Here is a 26,273-nt window from a genome sequence, read left to right as displayed (position 1 = left end):
ATTGGTTGTGGGATCACTTCGCCTTGTCTACTGGATGTAACTCCTACTGTTTGACATGCTAATGCTCCTATTTGGTAGGTTCACCAGGTTGATACCTAATTTTTTGATGTACTTCCTGCTGTTCCTGGCATGTTCTTTATTGAGGAGAAAGTGAGGACTGCAGATGCTGGAGATCAGAGTCGAGAGTGTGGTGCTGGAAAAGCACAGCAGGTCAGGCAGCATCGAAGGAGCAGGAGAATCGACATTTCAGGCATAATCTCTTCATCAGGAATGAGGTTTGTGGGCCAGGATACTGAAAGATAAATGGGAGGGGGTGGGGGTGGGGCTGGGGGGAAGGTAGCTGGGAATGCAATAGATAGATGAAGGTGAGGGAGAAGGTGATAGGTCGGACAGGAGGGTGGAGCAGATAGGTGGGAAAGCTTCCAACTTGGCACTGCCCTCCTGACCTGTCCATCACCTTTCCCATCAAACAGCTCCACCCTTGTCTCCAACCTATCATCTTCTCCCTCACCTTCATCTACCTATTGCATTCCCAGCTACCTTCCCCCCAACCCCCTTCCCATTTATCTCTCATTCAGCATAGATTCAAAGCCTTTGATACCCTTCATGTTTTTACCAAAGTGTTTGACATGGAGGAGGACTGAGTGATCAATGGATGTGGGAGGCAGAAGGCTTTCTTGCCCATGTTTGACTAGATGGGATTTGATCAGATCTGACGCCAGTATTGAGGACTCCCAGAAAACCACCTTCCTACCGTCTATTGCTGTTACACCTCTGCTGTAGCTGTCCTGTCAGCGGGACATGGCATACATGAGGGGTGCTAATGGTAGGGTATGATTTCCCTGAGTTTGTCTATGACTCCCGTGTTTGTCTACTGCTGTTCTCCCAATACTGACACAGGGACCAGATTTTGGCAAGGAAGTCTATGAACAGTCAGCAGGACTCCATTTGCCATTGTTGTTCCTAATGCTTCAGTTAATGATGGGGGAGGCCCATTAGATATAATTTCTTTGATTATACAATTTCATGGCGGTTTTGTACCAACTGAGTGGATTGTGAGGTCATTTCACCAACAGGCACTTAAAAGTCCATCACTTTACAGTGGGTCTAGAATCAGATGTAGGCCAGGATAGGTAAGAATATCAACTCTCAATTTCTGAAGGGCATTATTGAATAGGATGGGCTTCTATGAAAAATGTTACATGGTTGCCATTGCGCTAGCTTTCTTTGTCAATTTCAGGTTTTATTGAATTCAAATTTCACCACCTGTCATGGTGTGATGCAAGTCCATATCCCCAGAATGTCAGTCTGGGGTTCTGGATGACGAACACACTGATGTTCCCACAATGCCACCGCCTCCCCTACAATCAGCAGAGTTAGCTGATTATATTTTGAAACACGACTGGAGTGCACATCATTCCAACCAGCAGCTGTTGGAAGGGTAAGTTGACAATCCATATGCTGACACACAAATGAAGAGGTTGACAAAAGAAGGATTAACTTGAATAACAAATAGTTTTGCCAGTGTATAAGAACAATTGTATGTGCAACATGTGGCTGAGGTAACTCATAGTGTATATTAGAGTGTGTGCAACTATATTTTGTTCAAAGATGGGGATGTTTGCAATCGATATACAATTACAGAACAAATGTGACTCCTGGCTTGTCATAATTACGTGAGTTACCTACCACGAAGCATCCCCTGTAGCTATCCATCTTACAATCGGTTTGACCAAAGATAGTGTCCAGGCAACTTGGTACACCACTGAACTCACAACAAGGCCTAGAATGTCCTGCTATAAATGCTGCTGCTGCTTCTTTATGTGATGAGAATCTGTGTTGGTAAGGTACATTGTTGTTTCTCACTCAGGCCTCCAAGTGAAAACTTGATAACATCAAACCCACATGCACATGATAAAAGAGATCTTGCTGCTTTTCTGCAAAAGTCTTTGCCTTTGATCAGTGGAACACAATAACTAGCAGGAGTGGGCTAAGTGTCAAGGGGAGATTCTAAATGCCCAACCACCCAATGTTTTGTTTAGAAGCATCAATCAAAAAAAAAATTCCCCACATCTCTGTATGGCAGATTTTCCCAAGAACAATTTTATTTATAGCAGAGTTGTGGTATTTGATAACCATTTGATAATTCCAACATCATAGTCATCCACTTTACCAAATTGTATCAGTGCTGCCTCGTGCTCCCATGAGGAGGTTGAACAGTTCATCCACTTTACCAACACCTTCCACCCCGACCTCAAATTTACCTGGACCATCTCAAACTCCTCCCTCCCCTTCCTAGACCTTTCCATTTGTATCTCGGGCGACCGAATCAACACGGACATTTACTATAAACCGACCAACTCCCACAGCTACCTAGACTACACCTCCTCCCACCCTGCCCCCTTTAAAAATGCCATACCATATTCCCAATTCCTTCGTCTCCGTTCCATCTGCTCCCAGGAGGACCAGTTCCAATACCGTACACCCAGATGGCCTCCTTCTTCAAAGACCGCAATTTCCCCACAGATGTGATCGACGATGCCCTCCACCGCATCTCCTCCACTTCCCGCACCTCCGCCCTTAGCCCCGCCCCTCCAACCACCACCAGGACAGAACCCCACTGGTCCTCACCTACCACCCCACCAACCTCCATATATAGCATATCATCCTTCGTCATTTCCACCACCTCCAAACGGACCCCACCACCAGGGATATATTTCCCTCCCCTCCCCTATCAGTGTTCCGAAAAGACCACTCCCTCCGTGACTCCCTTGTCAGGTCCACACCCCCCACCAACCCAACCTCCACTCCCGGCACCTTCCCCTGCAACCGCAAGAAATGCAAAACTTGCACCCATACCTCCCCCCTCACTTCCCTCCAAGGCCCCAAGGGATCCTTCCATATCTGCCACAAATTCACCTGCACCTCCACACACATCATTTATTGCATCCGCTGCACCCGATGTGGCCTCCTCTATATTGGGGAGACAGGCCGCCTACTTGCAGAACGTTTCAGAGAACACCTCTAGGACACCCGGACCAACCAACCCAACCACCCCGTGGCTCAACACTTTAACTCCCCCTCCCACTCCACCAAGGACATGCAGGTCCTTGGCCTCCTCCATCGCCAGACCATAGCAACACGACGGTTGGAGGAAGAACGACTCATCTTCCGCCTGGGAACCCTCCAACCACAAGGGATGAACTCAGATTTCTCCAGTTTCCTCATTTCCCCTCCCCCCACCTTGTCTCAGTCAAATCCCTTGAACTCAGCAACGTCTTCCTAACCTGCAATCTTCTTCCTGGCCTCTCCGCTCCCCCACCCCTCCTCCGGCCTATCATCCTCACCTTAACTTCCTTCTACCTATCGCATTTCCAACGCCCCTCCCCCAAGTCCCTCCTCCCTACCTTTTATCTTAGCCTGCTGGACACACTTTCCTCATTCCTGAAGAAGGGCTCATGCCCGAAACGTCGATTCTCCTGCTCCTTGGATGCTGCTTGACCTGGCTGCGCTTTTCCAGCAACACATTTTCAGTAAAAATCACACAACACCAGATTATAGCCCAACAGGTTTATTTGGAAGCACTAGCTTTCGGAGCACTCCAAAAGTGGTCTAATCAATGTCCCGTACAGCCGCAAGTTTATTCCTATTGGTCAGCCAGGGGATCTAGCTGATAGTGAGACAGGACCTTTGAACATTTTATTTAAATGAGGACCAGTGGGTAAAATCAATACAGTCTCTAATGCATCCAGCTTCATAACCTTTCCCCCTATTGTTACTACCATGCTGCCCAGTCACCATGGCCATATTGGGGCCACATTGAGCTAAACTTTATACCTTCAGTATCATCCCATTTTTTGCAGTTTCAGGATTAATCCAATGTATCGCATGCACTACCCACAGCATTGTGGGTAAAAGCAGATTATTCTTGGAATTAAATAATGCTTTTATATAAATCTTACTTGTTCTTTCCTGTACAACCTCACTAAGAACAGCAGGTAGACAGCAATGTGTGACAGGTAGACTGTTCCTGTTATTTATAGAGCAGCAGCTTTTTTTTAACCATATCCTTTGATGAGGAAAGTGGCCAATAGTTGGGAGGGAAGAAGGCAAGGGAGCAAAAACAGCTCAGTGTCATTCTGCAGCTTGCAAGTAATCCTGAGATTAACTTTATTGCATTATGATAATGACAATTGTTGCTTGTAAAGACATCACCATTGAGCATCTGAGCAGCAGAGTGAACAAAACCAGGTCATGCATGACTCCTTGTAAAAACTCAAAGTTTTCTCTCCTCCCTTATCTGTGACTGCACAGAACCTAAATGATGTATGAGCATATAGTTTTTGACAACATGAACAAAGAATCACCTATGTTCCATGGTAATAAACCTCAGCTGAACAAGTTGAACAGATTTTGGCTGTCTTTGTCATGAGGAAACAGGCTTGGGATAGGCATGGTTAAAATGAGACCAGTTACTTGTCTCGCTGATCCTGCTCCTATCCCGCTGAGCTCTGATTCATACTGATCCATTGAGCAGACAAATGGGCACTGACATTACATGCAAATTCAATATGTAGATCTGGTTCAGCTGTTATCCTTGGGACTCAAACTATAATTGGAGGCAGAATGCAGTGGCTCAGTGGTTGACATTGCTGCCTCACAATGCCAGGGATCCACATTTGATTCCAGCCTCACGTGTGGTGCTTGCATGTTCTCCCTATGTCTGCGTGGGTTTCCGCTAAGTACTCTGGTTTCCTCCATAAGTCCAAACATTTGCAGGCTAGGTGGATTAACCATGGGAAATGCAGGGTTACAGAGATAGGGTCAGGGGTCAGGTGCGGGTGGGATGCTCTTCAGAGGGTTAGTGTGGGCTGAATGGCCTCTTTCTGACCTGTAGGAATTCTATAATTAAGGAGAGGCCAGATTTGAAGTGGTAAGGGTGAAAAAGACATAGTAGTATTTATTTTAAGTTTCTTCACAGGCCAAAGGGAGCAGGATTAATCCTCTAGGCTTCATAAGGAAGTCTTGTGCTTCTTTTACACCTGGCAACACCAGTCTTCCTCAAAGAGCATCCTGAGATATGCCCTCCCATTACTGTCTAACCTGACTGCTATAAACTAATAATCAGCTGAAGCTCTTTAATCTTTCTAATCAATAACTGGGACAACAACTTTCAGTCCTTCGCAAGATCCACCAAAATTATCATCAAGGAAGGTGATCCAACAGCCAACATGCCTAACATCAAGGTGTGAGTCACTCAAAACCAGCCGCGCTGAGCAGGACTTGCTATTAGTATGCATAATGTCAGAACATCGCAACTTGATTATGGCAGGAGATTCCCCAGAGGAACAATGGAAATGTTTCAAGAATGTCCTCAACATATCACTGAAGAGATCTAACATATCATTGACTGATGGGAATGACTGATCAATCTAGTTAAAGTTTGTTCCAAAAGACAAAAAGACTTTGAAACGGTATTAGACCATTTGACCCATCGAGTCTGCTCCGTCATTCGATCATGGCTGATGTGTTTCTCAATCCCATTCTCCTACCTTCTCCCCATAACCCTTGATCCCCTTACTCATCAAGAATCTAATAATCTCTATCTTAAGTATACTCAATGACATGGCCTCCACAGCTCTCTGCAGCAATGAGTTCCAAAAATTACTCCCCCCACACCACCCCCTCCCCCATGCCCCAGGCTGAAGAAATTCCTCACCTCAATTTTAAAGGGTCATGCCTTTATTCTGAGGCTGTATGCTCAGGTCCTAATCTCTCCTTTTGGTAGAAACATCTTCTCCACGTCGATTCTATCCAGGCCTCTCAATATTCTGAAAGAGATTCCGCTATCATCCATTTAAACTCCATCGAGTACAGACCCAGAGGTCTCCTAAGTCCCTTTGTATTCAGATTTCTGAAGCCTTCCCCATCTAGAAAATAGTCTACACCTACGAAAGTGCATCACCTCACACTTCCCCACATTTTATATCATTTGCCACTTTCTTACCCATTTCCATAGCCTATCCATGTCTTTCTGCAGCCTCCACCCCTCCTCAACATTATCTGTCCCTCCACCTATCTTTGTATCATCTGCAAACTTAGTTACAATGCCATCAGTTCCTTAGTCAAGATTTTAACGTATAATGTGAATAATTGTGATCTCAACACTGAACCCTGCGGAATTTCACTAGTTACCAACTACAATACTGAAATAGCTCTCTTTATCCCCAATCTCTGCCTCCTGCCAGTCAACCAATCCTCTATCCTTACCAGTACATTATCCTTAATATATCATACGCTCTTATTTAGCGGTGTCCAATGCAGCACCTTGTTAAAAGATTCAAATCGCATCAAGAGACTTCATTGGGAACAACTTTGCAGATGACACAAAGATAGATTACTTACAGTGTGGAAACAGGCCCTTCGGCCCAACAAGTCCACACCGACCCACCAAAACGCAACCCACCCAGACCCATTCCCCTACATTTACCCCCTTCACCTAACACTACGGGCAATTTAGCATGGCCAATTCGCCTAATCTGCACATTTTTGGACTGTGGGAGGAAACCAGAGCACCCGGAGGAAACCCACACAGACGCGGGGAGAATGTGCAAACGTCACACGGACAGTCGCCTGAGGCAGGAATTGAACCCGGGTCTCTGGCGCTGTGAGGCAGCAGTGCTAACCACTCAACAATTCAAATTGGGGGATGAGAAATATTGCGGAGGCAAGGACACTGCAAAAAGACATGGACAAGCTAGGAGAGAGAGCAAAGAAGTGGCAGATGGAATACTATGTGGGAAAATGTGAGGTTGTGACCTTTAGAATAGAGGCATAAACTATTTTCTAAATGGGGAAAGGCTTCAACAATCTGAAGCTTTAAAGGATTTAGGTGTTCCAGAGCCATAGAATCATAGAGATGTACAGCATGGAAACAGACCCTTCGATCCAACCCGTCCATGCTGACCAGATATCTGAACTCAATCTAATCCCACCTACCAGCACCCGGCCCATATCCCTCCAAACCCTTCCTATTCAGATACCCATCCAGATGCTTTTTAAATGTTGCAATTGTACCAGCCTCCACACTTCCTCTGGCAGCTCATTACATACACGTACCACCCTCTGTGTGAAAAAGTTGCTCCTTAGGTCTCTTTTATATCTTTCCCCTCTCAGCCTAAACCTAAGCCCTCTATTTCTGGATTCCCCTATTTCAGGATTCTCTGAAGGTGAATGCAGAGAAAGACAATGCATCACAGCACATGGACAAACCTCTCAACAATCCAAATAGATACAAAAAGCTGTGGGCACTGGACGTCTGAAAAACAAAACACAGAGAATGCTGAAGAAACTCAGGTCTGGCAACATCTGAGGGGAAAGTGTTAATGTTTTAAACTGTTTTGAATAGTTCAGAAGAAGCCATTATGCCTCAAAATGTTAACACTGTTTATCTCTTCACAAGTGTTGCGAGACCCGCTGACTTCCACCAGCATTTTCTGTGTGTTGTCTCCCAACAATTCATCTAACTGCACTTCAAGCTGAGGTGAAAGCAAGTCATCTTTGATCATAAGAGATTGCCTCAGAAGAAGGACACTTTTTGCATTAAAGAAGTTAAAGAAAAGTAGTTTGTTGCTGCTGCTTATGTGAAATGACAATGTATCCCTCCGTATTAACTTATTTGAATCTTTGTGAAAAATATGTTCTGCCTCCTTTTCCTCCTCATGCTTAACTTCATAACGCTTAACTCTTCATCTGCTATTTGAGTAGTTTTATTAGGTATTTGACATCCAACTCCATTTAGTCTCCCAAAGTAATATTGCTAGATTCCATGGAACTTTCTGCAAGAACCCTTTATCTATGGCATGAACAATACACACATTAGCTCCACACTAGGGTAGAGCCACAGATGCCACTATTTAATCTCGCGGGTTTAGCATCATCGCCACATCATCAACATCCTCATTGTATGTCACTGCCCAAAATCCATGGGGACCATGGATGAATTTGCCAATGAACGTCTCTAAACCGCTGTTAAAATTCATTCATGGGTCACCTCCATCCCAAAAGTAGAGTGGACAAAGTTAGTGTGAAGCTTCTTGAATCACAGTGATATGGACCAGAACAAACCCCTTCAAGATGTATGAAGAAGTTAGCCTAGACCCCAACTTTTCCTCACTTGTTAAAGGAGGTGTAAGGTGCTGTGTTCTGAATACTGTTTGATTGGTCAAACTACCAGGCTTGAAGCAAAATACACTTTATTCTTACAGTATAGTTAAAATACACGCAAAAGAAAGAAGAATTAGAACAACTTAACTCTATTGGAAAACTTAACAGAATTATAGATTATTTCACTACTAAACAGCAACTGTTCCAAAACAATAACATCCCATAAACACACCCTTGGCAAAGGCAAATTCAGTAAAATAGATTGTCTCTAGAATCAGGAAGAGAGCCCAAGCTTTTAGTTGTACAACTTTCACATCCAGCTTCAAGACCCCAGTAACTGCCATAAGTTAAACTAAAATCCTAGTTCTGTGGGAGTTTGACCCCACCCCTTCCTGCTGCTTCTGTTGTTCCATCTTTTAAAAAAAGCTCAAGGTGTCACACGCTCTTTATTCGCTGGGACAGACCACTTCGCTCCTCTGTCTCAACTTTTCTTCATTTAAAAAAAGGACATTGTATTATTACACCAGGCTGCTTCTCTGTTACATTTGCTATTGAAAGGCCATAGTTTCAAACATGGGAGATAAGCAGCCTGTGATTTGAGGAAAGGACAGAAGGCAAGAATGACAATGATGGATTGAAGGCCGCAGAGTGGGAAGCTGGGCAACACAAGGTCAGAGGAAGTGAGGCTGGTGGAAGCAGGACTGGGTATTGACTTGGAACGTAAGGTTGCTGGGCTGGTGGGGAGCGAAATCATGGGCCTGGGAGACTTGGTGTGGAGGTAATGCAGAAGTAAGGCCAGAAGGGGAAGAGAGGAGTAGGAAAGCAGTGAGTAGAGTTTCAAATGGGGGAAAGAGATTGAAAGCGGGAAGGGGAGTCTAAATGAGGAAAAGGGCTACAAAAGAGGCAGCTTTAAACCTTCCAAGAAAGGAATAATGTTTGTATGAATATCACAATGATAATGAACACTGTTAATTGAATAATTTAGTCCTGAACGGCTGAACTACTTTAAGATCTTCATTTATCTATAATAATATCTCAAAGTATTTCATGTATTCTGATTTACCTTAAATGCTCTGACCATGTTCAAGACAACCATTTAGCTGTGACCTCATTAGTCCATGGAAAACATGTCTATAGTGATGCCTTGTGTGTGAATCTGCATCAGTTATTTTGAACAACACAAATTCTGTTGTTATCCTATACCTGTTGTCTTGTGCCAATTTACTTACTATGGCACCTAGAAAATTAATGCTTCCCATTGTGACTTTAAGTTAAATGGAGCAGTGATGATATTTGCAGATATTGCTGAATTCTGCTTCTTTCTGAATTTAAATCCATATGTATGAACATAAATACAAAAGGTGTTGTTACTGTATGATTTCATTATCTAATAAGGGAGTTAGTGGCAAGACAAAAGTAGCCTCTAAAAATCATAATAAACCCTTGAGAAAATCTCAGTAGAGAAATAAAGAAATTTTCCCCTGTTATGTTTGCTTCTGATGTTAATTGCATTACTCTACATCTTCCTCAAAACCTTTGTAGCTATTTTAGTTACATTCTAAGCATCTCCCTACAATGTCTCGGGCTGGGGAAAATGTAATGAGGAAGGAGGAAATGGCAACTGAGTTGAATAAACACTGTGTGTCAGTCTTCACCATAGAAGACATTAATAGCAATCCAAAAATATTAAATAATCAAGGGCAATCAGGGCAGAGGAAATGAATACAATACTACTAATAGAGAAAAAAAATGTATTGGAGAAACCAAAGGGCTAAAAGCTGATAAGTTCCCTGGACCTGATGCATTGCATTCCAGGATATTAAAGGAAGGAGCCACAGAAATAATGCATGCTGGACATCTTTTAAGAATTCTTAAATTGTGGAACCATCCTAGAGAATTGGAAAGGTGCCAATGTAACACTTTTATTCAAACTTGGATGAAAACAACAAAAAAAGTAATGTTAGGTCAATTAACTGAACATGTATTATTGGGAAAGTGTTACAGTCTATTATAGAAGGGTGTAATAGCAGAGAATTTAGAAATAAATAATATAATCAAGCAGAGTCAGCATGACTTTATGAAGTGAAAAATCACACAAATTTATGAGAATTCTGAAGAAATATCAAGCAATGTGGATATGGAATTTGTGAATGTATTATTTTTAGATTTCTAAAAGGCATTTGCTATGATATCAGCCATAGGGTAACTTAATAAGTTCAGAACCCCTGGTGTTGAAAGTAGTATTAATATGCATAGAGAATTGGCTAACTAAAAGAAGACAGCAAGTTGGGATATGATTGCCATTTTCAGGATGTCACCCAGTAACTAGCCAAGTGCTACATGGTTCAGTGCTAGGACCACAATACACTATGTTAATGTTTTGGATGAGTGAATGCGCTATAGCCAACTTTGTAGAAGACACAAAAATAGGCAAGTGGTGAGGCCAATAAGAGTCTGCAAGTGGGCAAATGGCAGATGGAACATATTGTGGGAAAAAGACATATATACTTCAGTAGGAAGAATAGAGGAGCTGAATGTTATTTGAACGGAGAAAGACTGCAGAAAGCTGCAGCACAGAGGGATTTAGAGACCCTCATGCATAAATCACAAAAAAAACTAGCATACAAGTTCAGCAGATAATAGAGAAGTCAAATGGTCCTTATTTCAAAGAGAATGTTGTATAAAAATATGAAAGTTTTGTTAAAATGATACACTAGATTAACTACACCTTTCTGTTGTAAATAATTTTGTTCCCTTTATCTCAGGAAATATATACTGGCATTGGAGGAGTCCAGAGAAGGTTCACTAAGTTTATCTTGTGTATAGAAGGATTTTCTTATGAGGATAGGGTGAGTAAGCTGAGCCTGTACTCAGTGGAGTTTAGAACAATGAGAGGTGATCTTATTGAAACGTATAGGATTCTTAATAAGCTTGACAGGGGAGATGCTGAAAGACAGCTTCTCCTCGTAGGAGGCTGTAGAACCAGATGGCACAATCTCAGAGTAAGGGATCAGCCATTTAAGACAAAAAGAAAATAGCATAGGAAATGGGAGCCATGTAAACCATTAAGACTCTCGTCTGCAAGATCACCATTCTGTTAGATCATGGGTTTATCTGCCCGAGGCCTTAGCGCCTATTCATGCCTGTCCCTCTTAGCCCTCAACATGTCAATTTTTCAAAAATCTATCTGCCTCCTTTTTAAATACTATCAGTGATCTCACCTGCGCAACTCTTTGGGGTAAAGAATTCCAGACATTCTCACTCTCTGAGAGAAGACATTCCTTTGCATCTTAGTTTTACACGAATGTCCCCTTGTTCTGTACCTAGGTCCCCTAGTTTGAGATTCCCTCACCAGTGGAATGTTAGGAGCACAGGAACAGGAGGAGGCTGTTCAGCCGATTGAGCCTGCCCTGTAATTCAGTATGATTCTGGCTGATCAAACACTTTAATGTCTTTTACCCACACCATAACCCTGTATGTCACAGGAAATCAGAAATCTGTCAATTTCAGCCCACTGTGATAAAGAAGTCCAAAGTCTCACAGCTTGCATCTTGGACTTAAACGGCACTCTCTCATTTTTGAATTGTGCCCCCAGGTTTTGGACTCACCTACCAGGGAAAATATCTTATCTGTTTCCACCCTGTCTTTTCCTTGAAGTATTTCATAAGTTTCAATGAGGAACATCTCTCATTCTTCAAAACTCTCAATAATACAGGCCCAGCTTTCTCTTTTCATAGAACAGTCTCACAATCTCAGGAAAATGTCTTTATTGCACATATTCTATGGCAATAACATCTTTCCTGAGAGAAGCCGACCAAAATTGTACAACAGTTCTCCAGCTGCAGCCTAACCAAACTCCCGTACAATTGGTGCAAGGCTTCACTAAACCTCTTACAATAAGGGTGAATATTCCACGATCCTTCCCAGTAGCTTGCTGAACCTGCCTTCAGTGACAAAACAGCGTTAATATTTTCCAACCTCTTATTGCTTAAGAAATACTCCACACATCTCTTTCTCTGACCAAACCAAGTAACCTCACATTTTTCCATGTTATCTTACATCTGCCATATTCTTGCCTATTCACTCATTCTGTCTAATTCTTATTAAAACAGCTTTACATCAATCTCACAATGCACATTCCCATTTCTCTTTGTATCAGCGACAATTTCGTAAATTTACACTTGGTCCCCAACTCCAAATCATTGGCATGTGAACAACATGTACTGAGGAAGTGGGGAGGCTACAGAAGGATCTAGACGGGTTGGGAGAGTGGTCCAGGAAATGGCTGATGGAATTTAACGTGAGCAAGTGCGAGGTCTTGCACTTTGGCAAAAAGAATAAAAGCATGGACTACTTTCTAAATGGTGAGAAACTTAATAAAGCCAAAGCACAAAGGGATCTGGGAGTGCTAGTCGAGGATTCTCTAAAGGTAAACATGCAGGTTGAGTCTGTGATTAAGAAAGCGAATGCAATGTTGTCTCTTATCTCAAGAGGGTTGGAATATAAAAGCAGAGATGTACTACTAAGACTTTATAAAGCTCTGGTTAGGCCCCATTTGGAGTACTGTGTCCAGTTTTGGTCCCCACACCTCAGGAAGGACATACTGGCACTGGAACGTGTCCAGCGGAGATTCACACGGATGATCCCTGGAATGACAGGTCTAGCATATGAGGAACGGCTGAGGATACTGGGATTGTATTCGTTGGAGTTTAGAAGATTAAGGGGAGATCTAATAGAGACGTACAAAATAATACATGGCTTTGAAAAGGTGGATGCTAGGAAATTGTTTCCATTAGACGAGGAGACTAGGACCCGTGGACACAGCCTTAGAATTAGAGGGGGTCATTTCAGAACGGAAATGCGGAGACATTTCTTCAGCCAGAGAGTGGTGGGCCTGTGGAATTCATTGCCACGGAGTGCAGTGGAAGCCGGGACGCTAAATGTCTTCAAGGCCGAGATTGATAGGTTCTTGTTGTCTAGAGGAATTAAGGGCTACGGGGAGAACGCTGGCAAGTGGAGCTGAAATGCGCATCAGCCATGATTGAATGGCGGAGTGGACTCGATGGGCCGAATGGCCTTACTTCCACTCCTATGTCTTATGGTCTTATGGTCTAACAAGGGCCCCAAGTATTGACCTTTCTGGTATCCACCACTTGTCACAGCCTGCCAATGCAATAATGACCTGTTTATTCTCATAGTTTTCCAGCTGTTAGCTAATCATTAATCTGCCAATGCATTCTCTCATCTCAATTTTTCCAACCAACCTCTGGTGGGGATTTTATCGAAAGTACTGAAAATCTAAGCATAATTCCTCTATTGACTCTCCACAATCAATTTTGTTATTAAAATCTTCAAAATATTCCAACACAAATATCAAACATGACTTCCCATGTGCATATCTATGCTGCCTATGCCCAGTCCGATCATTGCCAACCAGGTGTCTACTTATCCCATTCTTTGTTTTAGATTCCAGCATTTTCCCTGCTCCTGATGTAAGGTTAACAGATCTTTAGTTCCCTGTTTTGTCTTTTGCTACCATCTGAAATAGTGGGGTGATGTTTGCTATCTTACATTCTGCAGGGAACATTCAGAATCTATAAAATTTTGGAATCTATGGAATTTTTGCATCAATTATCTTTATTGTCACCTCCTTCAACACCATAGAATGTAATCCATCAGGTCTTGAAGATTCATCAACTTTTAGCCTAACTTCCAGTATAACCTTCTTACTAATGCTAATTTCCTTCAACTTCTGATAAATACCATATTATTTTCTTAGCTCTTTAAAACACATGGATTGCAACTAGTAATCATTTCCTGTAAACAGTATATTTGCTCAGGTCCCTCTCCTTCTGCAGCCCTTTGAAATTGTACCCCTTACTTTATATCTGACCATTTAATTCATAACGAATTTCATTGCCTTACTCTTTGCATTGAACTTTACCTGCCTCTCTCTGCACTCTTCACCAGCTTGTCTATGTCCTTTTGATGTTTTATCCTGTCCTTTTTACAGTTACGATATTTGTAGATTTTGTATAATGCAAAGCATTGACATTTTCCTCTGCACATCATGATCCAAATATTTTATTAGATTCCCAACAGTATGGAAACAGGCCCTTTGGCCCAACAAGTCCACACCGACCCTCTGAAGAGTAACCCACCCAGACCCATTCCTCTACCCTATATTCACCCCTGACTAATGCACCTAACACTGTGGGCAATTTAGAATGGCCATTTCCATTGACTTGCACACCTTTGGATCATTAATATATATCTGAAAAAGCGAGAATCCTAACCTTACCCCTTGGGGAACAGACTGAAAAGTATCCATTGGCCATTACTCTGTTTCCTACCAATCAGCCACCAGTTTTGTATCCATATTGTTATTGTCCTTTTTATTCCATGAGCTATAACTTATTTCACAAGTCTGATGTGTGTGGCACTATGCTGAACACTTTCTGGAAGTCAACACGCACTACATCAACACCATCATTCTCATCGAGCTTTTGTTACCTCTTCAAAAAAACTCCAACAAGTTAGTTAAATTTCCCCTTGAGAATTCTGTGCTGACTCTTCGAATTAACCTAGAAGCTTCCCCACCACTGCAATTAAACTGCAATTGCTGGACTTATTCTCCCAATTTTATCTTGAATAAAAGCATGGTGTTTGCAATTCTCTAACGTTCCGGCAGCTCCTCCCAGTCTAGCACAGACTGTATGATAATGGCCAATATCTCAGCATCTTCCACTCTCATGTCCTTCAACATCCTTAGATATATCTCATCCAGTCCCAGTAACTTGTCACCTTTCAGTGCCAACAGTCTAGCTAACACTTTCTTATCAATTTTGAGCCTTGTCGGGTCGCAGTTTCCTCCTGACACTATGGCTTGGGTATCATTTGCTTCCTTGGTAAAGACAGATGCAGAGCCTTCATTCAAAACCAGGCCACGAGAATCCCCTTCTTGATCCCAAATCGAGACTTTTCCTTCATTTACCATTCTTTTATTTCAATGTTTCTATAGGATATGGGGAGGGGGAAGGTGGGAACATGTCATTGAACTGGATAATCAGCCATGATCATAATGAATGGTGCACCAGGCTGTAAGGGCTGAATAGCCTACTTTTGCTCCTGTTTTCTACATTTATACATTTCTAGTCGTATACCTACAGAGAATTTTGGGATCCCAGTTTAAGTTAGCATTCAGCGTATCTCAATATTCCTCTTAGCTTCTCCACTCTGCCTTTTCACTTCCCCACTAAGGTTTCTGTTTCCTCAATATCCCCTCAATCACGTTTTCTGTCTGATACTAGTTATTCTTCTCTATCTTAATTTCCACCTCATTTATCGTTCAGGAATCTCTGTTTGTTTTTCTTGTTTTTTCCCCCTTTTGCGGGCATATACCTCGACTGTACTGGAGCCATCTTCTCTTTGAAGGTAGCTCATTGTTACAGTTTTCCTGCCAAACCTCTCTTTCAGTCTACCCAACCTATCCAGTCTATGTTTGACAGTGTGTCCTTTCTTGTTGGATTGGAACATATACTGCTGTAGCAACGTCTTCTGAATATAATCCAGGAACACTTCCCATACATTATCCCTTACATTACTAGCATCTCAGTCTGTGTTTAGATAATTATAGTCTCCAGTCTACCTCAGTATAATGCTGACGTCTTTCTGTAATTTCTCTGTAAATTTGTTCCTTTACGTTCTTTACATACCACTAGTTAGCGGTCTATAGGCTAGACCAAGCAATGTAATTGCACAATTTTGTTCTTTCCCCTAACCAAATTGATTCTGTCCTTCAACATCCTTTAATAGCATGTGGCTGAGTGGTTAGCACTGTTGCCTAACAGCACCAGGGGCCTTGGGTTCAATTCCACTCAAGAGTCACTGTCTGTGTGGAATTTGTACATTTTCCTCACATCTACTTGGGTTTCTGCCAGTGCTCTGGTTTCATCCTACAGTCCAAAAGATGTGCAGGTTAGGTGGATTGGCCATGCTTTAGTGTCCAGGGATGTGCCGGCTAGATGGATGATGGGTGGGGTTGGGTCTGGGTACAATATTCAGCCTCTTAAGCTTACAATACCTCCCGAGTATCCTGTAGATTTGCACAGCCGCTCGCTCTCTCTCAGTGGGCCTGCAAAGCTGCTTCCTCTCTGGCTGAGTGGCCTTTTGCCATGTTGGTCTCCTCAGAAGGTCCGAGAGGGTCATTGAGATTGGTCTGCAGGTAAACCTGTTTTGATACCTTTTTGGATGGTTTTCTGGAACTTTCTATAGTTCTGCCAATCAGGGAAACACCTTTAAGAACATTGTCAGTCCTTTGACTGACTTGCTACTGTTTCTTTCTTTGTGGAGCGGGAGCTGGTGCCTTTCTGGCTGCCCCCCCCCCCCCTTGTTTGGTAGATATGTTGTTGGGGGTATGTCTGGCCAAGATAACTGCTGCCTTTTACATTATGCTAATGTCACTCACACCTGGCTGCTGTGTTTGCACTGTGTCTGATGTGTGGGTTTTGTGACTTTGGAGTTTTACTAGGCCAATGTACCCAGCATACCTTGCTGTTTGGTCAAGTTAGCAATCTATCTGTGTGTTAGCAACCAGGAGGCTGCTACAAAGGGTATGGAGAGAAAGTGGAGACAGGTTCCTGAGTTAGATGGTCATATTGAATGGTGTAGCAGACTTGAAGGGCTGAATGGCCTACTATCGTTCCTCTTCTCTGTGTTTCTATGATTCCTGTACTATTTGTCTGATTCTTTTGGACAGTCTGGTGGCTACCCATTCCCTTTCTGGCTCTCAGCTCTTTAGTTGCAGTGTGACCATCTCTTTGTACTATCTACATTGCTCTCTGTTTATGGATGCAATACAGTGTCAGCAGCTGTTGCTCAAGCTCCGAAATACAAAGCCCAAGGTTCTGTAGCTGGAGGCATTTCTTCCAAGACTGGTCATCAAAGACATTGGTGGGGTCCATGACTTCCAATGCATTACAAGTCACATGCTCCACTCAACCAAGATATGCCATCTTGCCTTCATTCTACTTCCATTGCACCAACTATATTCTGCTTTGAATGATTTATACTGCTTTAATATATTGTGTCTCAATTTCTTATTCCTGGTATTTCTAAATTAGATCTGTGCATAGCTACTTCTTTAAAAATAATATGTGTTTCCATTCCCCAGCAATTTACAGCCAGTCTTTAGCATCAATGTCTTATCAATGAATGAGATTGCTGTAAAATACCACAAGCAAAAAGCAAATCCTCACCAGCTTCACCAAACTCCTCAGTCAGCATCTTTTACTTCTTGCAGTGAATTGTACTGAAAACATCACATTCCCCACTGCAGCAAATTCCCATTTTCAACCAAATTGTCCCAAGATGAGTATGTTAGTTGGATTGGCCATGCTAAATTGCCGATAGAGTCCAGGGCTGTGTAGATTAGGTGGGCATAATGTGGATGTGCCAGTGTTACACTAGGATTGGTAAAGTTAAAAATCACACACCAGGTTATAGTCCAATGGTTTTATTTGGAAGCACTAGCTTTCAAAGCGCTGCTCCTTCATCAGGTAGCTGTGGAACAGGATCATAAAACATAGAATTTATGGCAAAGCTTTACAGTGTCATGCAACTGAAACAATATATTAAACAATTTGTTCACCCCAATTCAACACCTGCACCTCCACATCATGCTTGATAGAGTTTGTGTGTGAGTGTGATGTCCGTGAGAAGGTGTGCACATAGGTGTGATTGTGGGGGATGTGTGTGAGTCTGAGAGAGTGTGTGTATGAGACATGTGTGTGAGTATGTAACAGGGTGTGTATATGTGTGCGTGTGTGTTTGAGAGTGTGAGAGTATATAGTGTAGTGGGGTCATCTGTATTGTAACATGAACACAAGGTCTGGGTTGAGGCCATCCTCATGGTTCTGAACTTGGCTATCAGCCTCTGCTTGGCCACTCTGTGTCGTTGCATATCCCAATGTCTGCCTTGGGTGGCAGCCTGAAGATCTAAGGCCAAATGTCCCTGACCGCTGAAGTGTTCCTTGACAGGGAGGGAACGTCCCTGTGTGACGATTGTTGTGCGGTGTCCATTCATCCATTGTCGTAGCGTCTGCTTTGTGTCACCAACGTACCATGCCTCAGGGCAACCTTGTCTGCAGCGTATCAGATATACAATGTTAGGTAGCCATGGGCAATGCACAGTTACAGGAATAGGGTGGGAGGAGTCTGGGTAAAATGCTCTTTGGAGGGTCAGTGTGGTCTTGATGGACTGAATGGTCTGTCTCGGCACTGTAGGGATTCTATGAAATTCCAGATATACTCACTTCAGTCTCATTCAGATGATGTCTCCTTCACACTAACTATGCACCCCTTATTAGACCATGCACTTTAAAAATTCCTTTCCTAGAAATCTCTTCTTTTTCCCTAAGAAAACATGTCTGAGTTCATGTAACTGTTCCTGACACCTCAGAGTTCTGATGCCTGGAATCAGCTTTGTTAATCATTGATTACCATTGTACTCACTCAAGGGTGGTATATTCTTCCTATAATTTTGTTTAATATTTCCTCACTAAAATGTGTGTAATTTTAGTTTACGTAAAAAGAAAATAGTATCTTGGTCTCCTTGCAAAGGAGAAACATAGTGCCTTTTGAAGTCTTAAGTAGGAACCTAGACATGATGTCATGCTTTTACAACAGAGACAACCATCTGGTTCTGAGGGGAACAGTAGCATTCCTCAGTGGTTGACAAGTAAACAAAGCTGGAAATTATTGCATGGCCTAAGGTGTTAGCAGACAGCGTGTAACCAGTAAGCCTTTCTCTTTCATGTTTTCTTTATTTACAGATAAGATGGACAGAACAGATCCTTAAAAGCTACTACTGCAATGGCTGGAAGATAGATTAGTTTAGAAGGAAACTTTAATTCCTTTAGCCATTGCAACAAGACTGAAGTTTCATTGCCTGAAGTAAAAGGAAAGCTTTTGTGTTTGATAATGCTACTTGATAATCAGATATGTCTTGATCTTTTATTCATTGTTACTTATTAACATACACAAAGTAATAAACAAGACCTGACTGCACGCTTTGTAATTGCTGACAAAGTATTTACATTTCTGCACTCTCAAATCCAGCAGAGTTAGAATAAAAGGCTAATTGTTCTTGTCATCATCACTCGCTAATGAGTATGAATTAGAGAATTAAAAAATTATTAACTATTCTTGAGTGTATTACAGACAACTTTTTAGGTTCAGTAGTCTGATTGTAATAACATGATATGAGGTGACACACACTGTCATATATCTACATGATTTGGAGATGCCAGTGTTGGACTGGGTTGTACAAAGTTAAAAACCACACAACACCAGGTTATAGTCCAACAGGTTTAATTGGAAACGCACTAGCTTTCGGAGCGCCGCTCCTTCATCAGGTGGTTATACTTGAGTCCAAGTAAGTTCATGTATATTTAACATGCGTACTTCTTCAAACTGTCCAAAGGTAAATCAAGAAAATACTTTGCAAGACTAGCTTTAAATCTTTGGGCAGGATTTTTTGTATACAGTAGTGGGATTTCACACTCCCATCCACTGCCACCCACAGAATAAGCAGGGAGCGCCCACCCCCCCATCCCCACCCCCCACCCCCACCCCAACCCCCACCCCAACCCTCACCCCAACCCCCACCCATTATTGCAGCTGACAGTGTTAATTGGTGCCAGGTGGGACTGCAGTCATTCATTTGGGCCTGTATTGAAGCCTGGATGGGTAGGCCACCCTAGGTCTCTTCCATCCCATGTAAACATTACAGACAGATCAGTGTCAGGCAGTAGGGAGCTGGGAAGTTTAACCGAGGATTTCTGCTGGGCCCATCACCAAAGAGGGACTGGAAAATGCTGTCTATTGAACTGCATGTTTTTTAAGACAGCAAACTAATTTATGCAGTCTTGGAATCAAAATTCACTAATCTCCCACTCAGTTCTGGTGGAAATGTTACCTGATGAGGAATCTCAAAACCTGGATTCATGGTGTATGTGACTTTATAATCGCTCCACCACAGTCAGAATAATTAAATTCAATTTAAGAAATTTGCTGCTAAAAAGATGATGGCAGATCTATCACTGAGGAAACACTGCAATTTGCCTCAATCAACCACAAAAGGAATTTCAAGTCAAGTTACATCTAGGACAAGTTCTACGGGACTTTCACGATCCTTTACACCAGTTTAAAATATTTAACGCTGCAAACTGGCCCCACCCTGGATTTAATTTATTACCGTTAGTGACTTTCCTTTATTTGAAGTCATTCTTTCAAGCAGTTTCTTAATAACATAAGAACTAGGAGCAGGAGTAGGCAATTCACACCCTCAAGTCTGCTCTACTCCATTAATTAAAATTAAAAGCTTCCATTCATTTTGATATAAAAGCAGTAAAATAATATCTAAGATATTAAAACAGATAATTTACTGAGGAACTGACTGATCTACATGAGTGAAACCAATTAAGGAGAAAGTGAGGACTGCAGATGCTGGAGATCAGAGCTGAAAATGTGTTGTTGGAAAAGCGCAGCAGGTCAGGCAGCATCCAAGGAGCAGGAGAATAGGAAGCGACGTTTCGGGCATAAGCGTCACTTCCTATTCTCCTGCTCCTTGGATGCTGCCTGACCTGCTGCGCTTTTCCAGCAACACATTTTCAGCTCTGAAACCAATTAAGGCCATTTTCAGATATTTAAAGTTAATCTACTCAGATTGGATGTTGTTTTAAGAACAAAGCTTATTCTCTGTAACAAACACTTTTTCAGCTGCATTGGTACTTGGTTACCAATCTTGAGTATATCAAATGATATAATTTTTAAGGCAAATTGAGAAAAAATAATTGCTATCTAAAATGCTGATGACTCAGTGTGGGTTATGGAAGATTTTACGTTTGTGATTACACAATTACACCAAGTTGAGAGTGTGGTGCTGGAAAAGCACAGCAGGTCAGGCTGCATCCGAGCAGCAGGAAAATCAACATTTCAGGCATAAGCCCTTCATCAGGAATGATTTGTGATGAAGGGCTTATGTCTGAAAAGTCGATTCTCCTCCTCCTCGGATGCTGCCTGACCTACTGCGCTTTTCCAGCACCACTCTCTCGACTCCGATCTCCAGCATCTGCAGTCCTCCCTTTCTGTAGTTATACCAAGTGCAAAGCTGAAGCAGAGAGCTGAACCTTGTGCCCACTCCCATCAAGGCCATTCGGTCAGATGCAAGTGTGGTGAATGGGGACAATTTGGAGAGTTTGAGTTAGAGGGAGAGGCTGAATAGGATAGGACTCTGCAAGAACTCTCCATTTACAGCTCATTCTACCCATATATTCTCTCAGCACTTAGCTAAAGTTTGTACTGTCTTACAGTTTTCTCTACTTATTTCACTCTAACAATATTGGTTCATCACTCTCCAAAATTCTGTGATCGAGAATATTCCACAATTTTCACTCTGTCAACGTAAATGTCCCTCTTCTGGTGGGTCCTCTTCACTGAGAAGTGGTTCCACACTTCTATCGCTTTCTTGTTCAATGAGATCAATGCATTATGATATGTCTTTATATCTCGCAATCACTTTCAATTCTACATGTTCTTGGTTGTTGTGTTTTTTTTTGCTATAATCATTCCTTCTCTCTGTTGCTCTCTTCCTCACACGCACCTTCCAGGCTGCAGATCAGACAGCTATTTGTGTTCAGTGTCTCTTATCAAAATTTCAAACCTGGTTGTCCATTGCTCCTCATTATATGTTTTCACTTTGTTATAGTCATTCTCAGTGATGTTAGGTTTTAGATTCTGAGACAGAAATCGAAGTAGTGTTTTCGGTCTCCTGCCCATCAATGACACTGATGGTCAGAACCCTTTTTGAAGTGGTGAGGCTCTGGAGCTTAGGCTTCTCTAGTAATGCTTTCATTAAATGTGCTCCCCTCTCAGTATCTCCATTTGCTTATGAATAGAGGGGTCAACTGAATGAAATCACAATCATGGAGGATGTTTTTAGATTAGATTAGATTAGATTAGATTATTTACAGTGTGGAAACAGGCCCTTTGGTCCAACAAGTCTACACCGCCCCGCCGAAGCGCAACCCACCCATACCCCTACATCTACCCCTTACCTAACACTACGGGCAATTTAGCATGGCCAATTCACCTGACCTGTCTTTAATTGCTGATCTGAAAACTGTGTATTGTCTGATGTGATATCCAGAATGCATTGTAATGACTAGATTTTTTTCAGTCATTTTTTTTTCACTGCCTCTGATGTGATTTTGGGTACATGGCTGACTTCAATCCACCTTGATTAATAGTCAATAATGATGATAAACATCTTACACGTAAACACACACAAATCCATTTGCAGGTGCTCACATGTCTTGATAGAAAGTTGACAGTAAAAGTGTTTTTTCCCCTTTTCTTGGCTATTTGCAGGACAAAAGAATGCAGTTCCAAATGACTTTGTGTATTGATTGAGAAATACCTGGCCACTATACTGAATGTTGAAATCTCTTCCATGACACTTTATAAGTCCAAGATGTTCTTGATAAATTCCCTGAAGAATCTCAAGTCGAAGAGCTGTTGGCACTAATAATCTCTCTGAAAGCTAATCAATCATCAACAACAATGTAACGTATATGCTGTTCAAAGTAATCTCACAATACTCTATTATTCGGCACATAGCAATGGTCATCTTTTCAGACAATAATTATTGATGTTGACACAATTTTCATCTGATTGTTGTGCTTCTCAAATCTCTTGCAGCTTCCTGTTTACAGTTTGTTAATGTAGCTTGACTCCTAATGTGCAGGCTTTAAACTTTTCATTGAGAATCATATCTGGTAGTTTTGATCTATTTGATAATAACTACATCTCTTTTGGTACTTCACCTTACAATTCAGTAGGTGTGTCATTCTCATATGCCTCTAATTCTGGCCAGCATCTTAGCAATCTCCTTTACATTCAGGTGAGTGACCTATGTTATACGAGTGGTTTCTCTTTTAAACTATAACCCAATTAAAATAATACAAAAATGTCGACCTAACTGCCAAACGTTGTTTTACAAATGAGGAAAGGCTTGGCCTGGATCTTCTGGAGTTTAGAAGAATCAAAGGTAACTTTCTTGTAACATAGAGTATTCTGAGGGAACTCGAGCAGATGGATCTGAAAATGACATTTCGTTTTGTAGGAGAATCCAGAACTGGGTTTTATTTTAGATTCCCTTCAGTGTGGAAACAGGCCCTTCGGCCCAACCAGTTATAGTTTAAAAACCAGGAGTTGTCCATTTAAAACAGAGAAGAGGAAAAGAAACGTCCCCTCAGAGGTAAAAATAGAAAAAGCTGGAAAATTTCAGCAGATCTGGCAGCATCTATGGAGAGAAATCAGTCAACATTTTGCGTCAAGTGACCCTTCTTCAGCACACCCTTCCCCCTTAGAGGGTCATGAGTCTTTGGAATTCCCATCCTCAAAAGGCAGTGGACCCAGGCTCTTTAAATATTTTTAAGGCAGAGATAGATAGATTCTTGGTCACCAAATGGATGGAAGATTATTGGGGATATGCAGGAATGTAGAGTTGCAGTTAAAATCAGATCAGCCATGATCTCATCTCCTGGTAGAGCAGGATGAAAGGACCAAAGGGCCTGGTCTTGTTCCTAGTTTGTATGTTTGTACACAAGTGTGGCACAATGGTCTTGCCTCTTAATGAACAAGCTAGAGGCATAGTAGACTGGTCTATGCTTTCAATCTTCCTCTACCGAAAAGAGTACTCATCCCAGTGCTGTTAAGGATGCATCAGATGTTATTATGGCAGATAGATGTAAACCATAGTGTGCCTAGAGTTTGAAAGAAAGCAGTTTGCTTGATTTTTTCAAATGTTCCAACACTCAAAGTTTGTGAGAAGATTTGTAGCTCGGGTGCTTGTTGTTGTGGTTCTGTTCGCCGAGCTGGGAATTTGTGTTGCAGACGTTTCGTCCCCTGTCTAGATGACATCCTCAGTGCTCGGGAGCAGAAGGATCCCAAGCACTGAGGATGTCACCTAGACAGGCGACAGAACGTCCGCAACACAAGTTCCAACACTTCTGTTGACTCAGGTGTAGTAGCTGTCAAAAAAACTCTTTAAACATCTACTAAATTTGCTCATTTTATTCAGCATTCTAAGTAATGTTCAAACCAGTGTGGTGTATCTCAGGGTGCCTTAGTTTTCTGTGGTTCCTGTGGCTTGGATAATGTGTGCACGAACTTAGATTTTTTTGTTTTGCAATTCAATGTGAGACCTACATTCCTTAAGAATGATAAACCAGAATCTTAACATCGAGAAACCTTTTTTGTGATTTTCATGTCAAGCCTTGAATGGTAACTTCCAAATCTTGCTATTCAGCAGTGACTACCTTTCATGCTTTTGTATCTCATTAAAGACTTGATTCGCCTTATTTATACACCACTTTCATTTCTTCACTTATTCATCAAGAAACCAGATAGTCGAAATTCCCAATACATTCCCAAACAACAGCTGTAGTTTGTTGAATGCTTGCCCTAGCCATTATATGACTGCTTCTTCAGGACCACGTCCCTACATGCTCCATGGCCACCATCCTCCTTGAGCTTTCACCCACCAAAGTCAGCCTTAAAAACCCACCAGTCTCAACATATAGTCATAACACGATAAGGCACAGGACAGAAATAGGCCATTCGATCCATTGAACCCACTCCACCATTCAATAAGGTCATGGCTGATCTGATAATCCTCTCTATCACTTTCATGCCTTCTTCCCACAACCCTTGATTCTCCTAGAGATTAAAGACCTGTCTTGCTCAACCTCGAATATACTTGTTGATCCAGCCCCTACAGCCCCGATTTCATAAGGAATTCCACAGATTTACTGCCCTTTGACAGAATAAATTTCTCATCTGTTCTAATTGGGTAACCCCTCACCCTGAGATTACACGTTCTGGTACTAGTCTGTCCTGCAAGGCGAAACAAATGCTGGAGTGTGCTGCTGGAAAAGCACAGCAGGTCCGGCAGCATCCGAGGACTCTCGGCCCTCAATTCTCGAAGTCCACCCTGTCAAGCCCCCCAAGAGTCTTGTATGTTCGAATGAGGTCAGCTCTCATTCTTCCAATGAGTACATGTCTATAACTGCTCTTGGTCCACGTCACACATCACTTCAATCCTTCAACATTTTACTTTGGAGTTGAAGGACACCTATGACTTGCATGCTTCTGTCAAAGTCACATTTCATGTATCTACATAGGCTCTAAGATTTGATTATTCACACTTGCTCACTCTGTACTTGCTTGGAAGTTGCCAGTCTCTGTATACTTCACAGTGCTTTGACTTTTGCACTAATTTAACAGGCTGTCAGCATCAAAGTGGCTGATATTGCTTTCCAGCACACAAAGTATTCAGTGCTCCGTTACAGGCTGTCAGCCTCTGTGGCTTGCAATGGTTTTTAATGCAGCGGCAGGTAGGTTGTCCCAGTGAGAAGAATTCAACCTTCAAAGGAATGGGCATCTTCTGGTGTGGCACCATACCACATTCACACCTGCAGTAAAGGTCAGCAGTGTACTCAGCAAACACACTGTATGTGCTTCAAGCGAATAGCCATTTGCAAAAGTAAAAGGGGAGCTCTTCTTTGAAGGGGGGATTGTCTAGCCCATAAAGGAGCCCATCCAAATCTAGTCCAGGGCATTAGCCATGGTCGGGCAGGCACTTAGCCCCGCCAGAGTCTGGGAAATGTATCTTTGCAGTGCATGGATTGGGCCCCGATCCATCCTGTAGGTCAGGCGCAACCTGTCGAAGGATTACAGCAGGTCAGTCGGAGTGCAATGGAGCCATTAGTCCAGGGGGTGGATGAAGTCACTGAACGTCTCCCTGCCAGCTGACTCTCGGGGCTGGGCCACAATCTGTAGTTGAGGTTTGTCAGGGGAAGTCCACAGAATGTTGCGGAAAGCAGGCAAACTCAAGCCTGGGATTCTTGATCTCGCAAGGAATTAAGGGCCATGGGGAGAGTGCGGGAAAGTGGAGTCGAAATGCACATCAGCCATAATTGAATGGCAGAATGGACTCGATGGGCCAAATGGCCTTTCTTCCACTCCCACTGAGATTGTTCTTG

The sequence above is a fragment of the Chiloscyllium punctatum genome, chromosome 14 (genome assembly GCF_047496795.1).
Source record: "Chiloscyllium punctatum isolate Juve2018m chromosome 14, sChiPun1.3, whole genome shotgun sequence".
NCBI classification, from domain to species: domain Eukaryota; kingdom Metazoa; phylum Chordata; class Chondrichthyes; order Orectolobiformes; family Hemiscylliidae; genus Chiloscyllium; species Chiloscyllium punctatum.
This window is presented reverse-complemented; position numbering follows the sequence as displayed.